Here is a 7,112-nt window from a genome sequence, read left to right as displayed (position 1 = left end):
ATAAAAGGAGCAGTGACCTTGAAGTATTGAGTGCGTGCTCTGTGCAGCACATGGACGTTACTCCTCAGTAGGCCAATGCTGCCGTTTTAGAAAATCCTTTTTTTAATTTGGTCTTATGTAACACTCGGATTTTCACAGATTCTGACTTTCTAATTAGCTGTAAGCCATAATAATCGAAGTGAACGGAAATGCTGAAAATAGGTCACTCTGTGAATATTTCAGTAAGCATTCACCTTTAAAAAAAAAGAAAAGAAATAATGAAATTAAAACATTTTTGAATGATACTCAAATTCATTAATAGCACTTCTTCAGCATGTACGTTTTCGTGAAGAGTGGCCCAAATGCCAATCAAGCTTAACATAGTTACTTGTGTAGGTGGGTGCGTTTGTTGCTTTTTAAAAAAAGTCAGTGTAATGTTTGCTGTCAAGTTGATAGAACCATTGATGTGCAGCATAGCCGCCTCCTGTATGCAGTGTCCTGATCGTATATCCAGTAGATGCTGAATTTACATATCATTCATTGCTTACATAGCACCAAACCTGTGAATAAAAGACCAGTGTACTGTAAATGTTCTGCTACTCAAACAGAAAGCAAAGCCCACCGCATTAAACAGTGTTACACTACGCAGAGGTCTATGCATCCTCCCTCTCTCTCTCCAACTGCCTCTCTCTTACTCTGTTGCTCTCCCTCTCTCAGTCATCCTCTCCCGCCGTGGTGCTGAGCCTGCGACGTTGCTTAGAGAGAAAGAGGGGGGAGAGAGAGAGGAAAAAAATCTCATCCTTTCTGCTCCAGCCACTGAACGCACCATCTGACGGGGGAATAAGTGAAGGTACTGTGCAAAGATATTTTTGCTTTCATTTTTGCAACATGTAATTTATTTATTTGTGTACGTTAAAGGACAGTCATGCTCCGATATTTCATATGCACCGATATAAAAGCGACGGCGGGGCGAGAACGCACCTGCCCTCACAGACTCCAACCTTCTTGGTGCAACAGAACCTCACTGAGCTAAATTTACGATGGTATTACAAAAAAAAAGCGTGCTTTTTATTTTCCCTGTTGGTGCTTTTTTTTTTTTTTTTTAGAATACTTGTCAGAATAACCTATTAATGTGCTCAGATTATTATTATATATTTTTTACAATACGCTTTTTTTTATATTAGGTTAAAACGCACGCCAAAAGTGATTAAATCTGTGTCACAGATTTAAAGTGTCACATGAAGCCAGGTTGGATTCTGCAGAGATAGGACGGCCGGGCAGAATACGCGCCATGGACAGATGTGCGAGAGAGAGGGGATTTAGTATCGAGGGAGGAATCACGCAGGGGATAAAGCTGGCGATGCATGCGCGCCCCAGCGTGTGCGTGGATGTGTGTGTGTTCTTGCTTTTTTTTCTCTCTCTCTCTTTTTTTTAATTTTTTTTTTCTGGGTTAAATGGTCGGTTTTCCAGCAGTGTTGACTACTCACTCGCGCGACAGAAAAGCGGCTCACTTCACCTGCGGCGAGGGCTTAGGTGGAAGCCACCTTTAGTTCTCCGGCATGCATGAGTTATTGAATGTGTGGCTCTGATTATGTGTTTAAGTGAGAGAGAGAGAGTGAGAGAGAGAGAAAGAGCTCTCATGCCAGCAGCGGCAACAGTGTCCAACTGCTGACCGATGGACCACACAGATTTGTACGCCCACACACTGTGGACAGCCAGGCACGAGAATATGCGTAGCAACAGAGACAAAACACTTGGAAATCTACTATCTGTATCTTCATGGGCAGTAAAATCCCTGTGCATCATTCATCTTAGAACAAGTTTTGGGTCTTAAAATGCAGAAGGTAGTGGACAGAGTGTGTGCTGATCAGATGGAATTTCTGCGGGTCCTGGACTCTAAATGTGCAGACTTACATGTTCCAAGTAGACATGGGCTTTAAAAAAAAGTAAGAATATCATGCTTTCATGGTATTCACATAAAAAAACATGAATATCAAACATGATCTAATTGTTATTCAAAACAGATTAGCACCAGTTTTCCCTATTGTTGCAAAAAACAGTAGACATTTTGATTGTTATAATTATAAGTATGCATACTGTGTACATTGTTCCAAGTATAACATTTTCACCAATGAYTGATGACCTGGATAGAGCATAAATGTTCCTTAATCACTGGAAAGGTTTTCGAGTGGAATATTCAAGTCATTTCAATTAAATTCAAAATAAATCCCAGGAGCAAATTAAACATTGGAACTCAAGTTTTATTAAAGAATTGTTTTGTTGATGGGTCTCCTTTAGTGGTCAGTACCTCATTGCTGAGTGGTGATAAAAGCCAGATGTTGGGGCTAAACAACAATTCCAAATATGGGAATGTATGGGTGTGTGTGCACTACACCCCTCTAAGAGGCCAAGTGACTGTAACTTGTGGCTGTCAGCAACCATCGGTTTGTTTTGTAATAACGTTTTTTATTTATCTAAGCTGGTGTACGTGAGTCTTCATTTATACATCTCGCAGAGGCATATTTATAGACAACCCCTAGTACACTTCAGTAGCAATTGATTTTGTCTYCAAAGTTGGAGATTAAAAATGGGCAGGAGTAGAAAACTGTACCAGATTATGACAGCTAGATGGCCAGATTATAACATCTCCAAAAACTGTAGTGCTCATGGAGTTTCCCCCATTTTYAGTGGYCAGTTTCTTTCAAATGCCATAATCTGGTACAAGGAAAGAACAGATGTGAATGCGCAACAGGTCACTGTCATGGTTGGTTGGGGCTCATTGATAAGTGGGGAGAGATAAGGCTGGTCTATGTGGTCTGATCTAACAGGCAAGCAAYGTTAGCCCAAATTCCTGAAAAGGTTATGTAGGTTCCAGTGAAAATGTATCAAAAAACATCATCACAATTTGTTTCCTGCACTGGCTGCAAAGCCAAAGTCCACCACTTTAGGGGCCAACAATTGGCATTTCATCATCCAATCTGAAAAATGTGATCTGTTGGGAAATAATTTTTTTTCTTTACAGTGCATAGAAGGCTAGGTGAATATGTATAGCTAACCTGTGAAATAAATTGCACCAAGATAGACTTTAAAAAAAGATTGTGAGCAATTGTAGGAGGCATAGAACCACAGCACATCTAGTGGATTCTTTCCTTCAATGGTTCAAGGCTCTTTTTGCAACAACATGAGCCAGGAGCCAGCCTTTATTTGACTGCTCAACAGAAATGTCATTCATACGGTTTGGATTTATTATGCGGTTATTACAAAACTCAGAGTCCATACRGATGCATGATGCTTTTCAGTCTGCAGCTGAAAAGCATCATGCATCTGTGAAAAAAAAAAAATCTAATCCATGGGTTGATACAGAAATTTATACCATTTTTGGTATTGTGCATGCGAGACCACAAACAGAAAACATGGGAAGAGAACCAGGATGATTACACTGTTGCCATTTGGGAAACATTTACTAATGGCCTGTTCTGAACTCGGTTTGACATTTTGTTCTGTATCCAGAATTTAGATGAGATAAGGAGAACGTTTTGGCAAACCAACAAGCTCTCACAGGATACTCTTACGCCTTGTGATGCAAACRAAACTAATAAACAGAGCGCTGCTTTGGAAACCATCTTGGCTATTTTTCCCTCCAACAAGAATTACCTGTCAAATACAGATTTAAGAGGGTGAAGCCATGACTCTCTGATGAGATGAATTTGCCTTTTTTGTTGTTGTTGTTGTTGTTAGGGAAAAGTGTAGGACAATTCCCTCAGCCAACTCYGAACATAATTTTCTTGGAGAATAGACAGATGTTCATTGGCGAAGCAAAACATCACAGAGAGAAAGAGTCCAGTTTCCGGTTGTTTCGTGTGAGCTTTGTGCACAAGGTTCAAAMGTTCACACGGACACGCATTTAGTCCGTGTGATCAATATTTAATAAGTGCTTCATCTGATTCTCTTAAAAATGACAAAMGGGGGATATCAGTTTGCTAAGTAAGTGGATTCCCTTTTTATAAGATGTTGTATATTAGCTTTTACTCCAATCGATAATGAAGCCCTTCCCCTATTTTCAACCATGGCATCTAAGGTGCCACTTGGCCAGAGTGATCCCTGGAGACACCCACTTAAAATGCAAAAGGGATACCCGTCCAACTTTATTTTGCTATTTTATTGCACCCGTTTAGCTTCCACACATAAGTCTTGTTCTCCACCCACCCGCTCCTTTCATTTTACCATGCCTCTTGATGTCRTCCCTGGAGGAATGATGAGCAGTCTCCAATCAATTGCAATCACATATCAGAGCTGTACCAAGGGGGAAAAAAAAAGAGGGAGAGGTAATCAGTATGGAGGAACAGGCCTGAATGAAGGCGAAGTAACCACCACCTACCAAACCAAACCACTATGTAATCTTCTCTTTATCAGAATTCTATTAAGCAGCGTGAGCCATAATTTTTGGAAATCCATAGTTCTGTCTGTGGGCGATAATCTGAAGAAGTGATGAATGTTACACTGGTATGAGCCTGAAAATGGAATTTTCTTTACTTCTTTATGTTTGTGTGAAAATAATCAAATATGTTGCTGCTAAATTTCATGAGCAAAATGAGGATACTACATCGGCATGCCTGTAAGGGACTGGTTGTTGAACAAGATGATTGGGAATATTTGCGGCTGCAGACGATGCATTGGCTGAAAGCGATAAAACGGCTCGATCTCCTTACTCTGAAACCAGCAAAAGTTAGGCAGGACTGACCTAATTAATTCTGCTTACAGTTAAGTTAAAAAAAGATGTGTGTTCTATAATGGTATGGTAGCTGAGCTAAAACGCAGTGACAGCAAATGCCTGGCAGGTCAGATTATATAGATGTAGCAAAAAAAAAAAAAAAAACAGCATATAATTTTGACTAATTTGTATGGCTCGGATAGTTTTCTCGTGGTCGTAACTGCTGTGTAGCAGAACAAATAAGAAGATGAAACTACATAAAAATGATGAAGAAAACATGTTTCTCATTAATTTCAGAATAGAAACTAGATGGCAGGTAATTCTTTTTCACCTTTAACAACATACTCAGTTGTTACAAATGCAGAGTTTTGTAAGGTGAAACATTGAAGCCAGCACTGAAACACTCCAGTGGAAATTGACAAGCTGATTAACATAAAGTGCTGWGAACCATTGTTTCAAAAAAAATATATAAAAAAATCCAGAATTGTTGCGGGTGCTTCTACTTGGCCTGTTTTTTATTGATACCACTAAATATAATCCAGGACAATGAATTGCCTTTAGAAGTTACATAATTAGTAAGTCGGTTCCACCTATGTGTCATCTAGGCATAGATAAAGCTGATCTTTAAAGACTTTAGGGGTTTGTAAGAGAACATTAGAGCACAAGTAGAATCATGAAGACCAGGAAACACATCAGATAGGTAAATAAAGTTGTGGAGAGGATAAAAACAGGTTTAGATCATYCAATTATATACCAAACTTATCATATTATSTAAGAATTTTCATCAGTTTTATTAGTCATACAAACAAATTTGGATGAATCTGGTCTTTACTGAAGAGTGGCAAGAATAAATGGATCATTTAACAAAAGGATATGCAGGTTTAAACTTTGCCACTAAAAGAACCATGCAGGAAACTCAACGTGTGAAAGGAGGTGATCTGGTTAGATGAGATCAATGCCAAACTTCTTGGCCTGCATGAAAAATGCAATGAGAGARAAAAATTAATACATGCCATCCCTATTGAGATACGGGGTGGAGGAAGCATCATGCTGTGGAAATGTGCTACGTTACAGAGGATAGGGAAGGCGGTCAGAGTTGGTGGGGAATGGATGGGGACAATCCTTGAGGACTATGCTTATCATGGGAAGCAAAAGATTCAGACCTGGAATGAAASTTTACCTTTTAAACAGAACATATGCTTTAAAGCTTACCACCAGAGCTACAATGGGATGTCATGTTCATGTGCTGAAAAGGCCTAGTCAAAAAAACAAACAAAAAAACTTGAGTTTGAGATAAGAAGCAAAAACTTGTAACAAAATGTCTACAAGTTCAGAATGATTTTTTTTTTTGTAATATAAATCTCATGGGGTTTTACCTATTAGACACCTTGTACACTGAATAGCTGTGTGCATTATTTCTGTATATTAATTCAGCTAAGATTGTGCCTGTACACAGACCATGAAAATCCTTGCAAGTAGAACCTCTAATAGGCCAAAGTGAATAAATTAGGTATTCAGCAGTGCCTCCTTGCTGGTTCACAATTGACAGTCTCAGATCTTTAGGCCTCCCCACCTGCTCCGTCCCTCCTGGCCTCCGCTCCTCTGCCACGCCCTCGAAATCGATCTCAGAATCCTTCAAGGGAGATTATGCAAAGATCCTGAGAGGGATAGCCCTTGGGAGAGATCCACACTTGCTCACTCCTCCACATCGCGTTCTTGGCCATTRCATGCTGTGCTCTCTTTCAGCCAACCAGCTGTTGCAGTCCCCTGCACAATCAATATGGCCGTCGTGTTTCACAACAGCCAACAGTCCCTCACTGCCAGGCACCTGTGGGAGGTCCCCCAGGGCAAGAAAACGAAAGGCACGGGAAGACACCTTTACAGTTGACAGTTTTCAGAATTGCAGCATGTTTGAGTGATTTGAGGAAAATGGATGCGGTCTCTTTAGCTGTGCCTCTGCAAGGCGTGAATGAAGTAGCAGGGGAAGTGAACATCTTTGTAGACAAGTAGAAGTTGTCTCAGAGGGAGGGAAAAAATAGATCCAATGGATAAGAAAGTGGAACAAGAATATTACARTATGAACTATGTGTTGCATATGTGAAAAGGAGAAGAATAGGGAATAGTGAGAAGTTAGTGAAACATCTCTGATGAATGTCATGCACTCCCATAGTCTGCTTTAGGCATGTCTCACACCTGGCAAGTGAACTAATAATTGGGGAGAAAATGGTGTTGGAAGGTGTGGTGAAGAAAATGTTCCAGCTTGAGTTCAACTTTTTTTTTTTGCATTGCCACGTGTACGTTGCAAGTCTGCTGACCGTGTGATGATAGATAACTGTCTGTATGAGTTTTGATTGAAGTGAAGTTTTGTGAGGCACTTATGTGAAGTCAATGTCTTACTTAATAAAGAAAGTGACTTATGTGC

General features: G+C 40.0%; 1 protein-coding gene across 1 annotated transcript in view; it reads left to right on the top strand.

Annotated features, from left to right (window-relative positions):
• The first annotated feature begins 688 nt into the window (after positions 1–688).
• The window catches only part of elfn2b (extracellular leucine-rich repeat and fibronectin type III domain containing 2b), a 72,020-nt gene continuing 65,596 nt past the window's right edge, over positions 689–7,112 (top strand). The window contains exon 1 of the mRNA XM_017306335.1: positions 689–829. The gene's annotated coding sequence lies outside the window, so the exon portion shown is untranslated. The remainder of the gene's footprint in view (positions 830–7,112) is intronic.

The sequence above is a fragment of the Poecilia reticulata genome, linkage group LG8 (genome assembly GCF_000633615.1).
Source record: "Poecilia reticulata strain Guanapo linkage group LG8, Guppy_female_1.0+MT, whole genome shotgun sequence".
NCBI lineage: Eukaryota > Metazoa > Chordata > Actinopteri > Cyprinodontiformes > Poeciliidae > Poecilia > Poecilia reticulata.
Note: the sequence above shows the minus strand (reverse complement) of the source record. Positions and strands in the feature narration are given on the sequence as shown.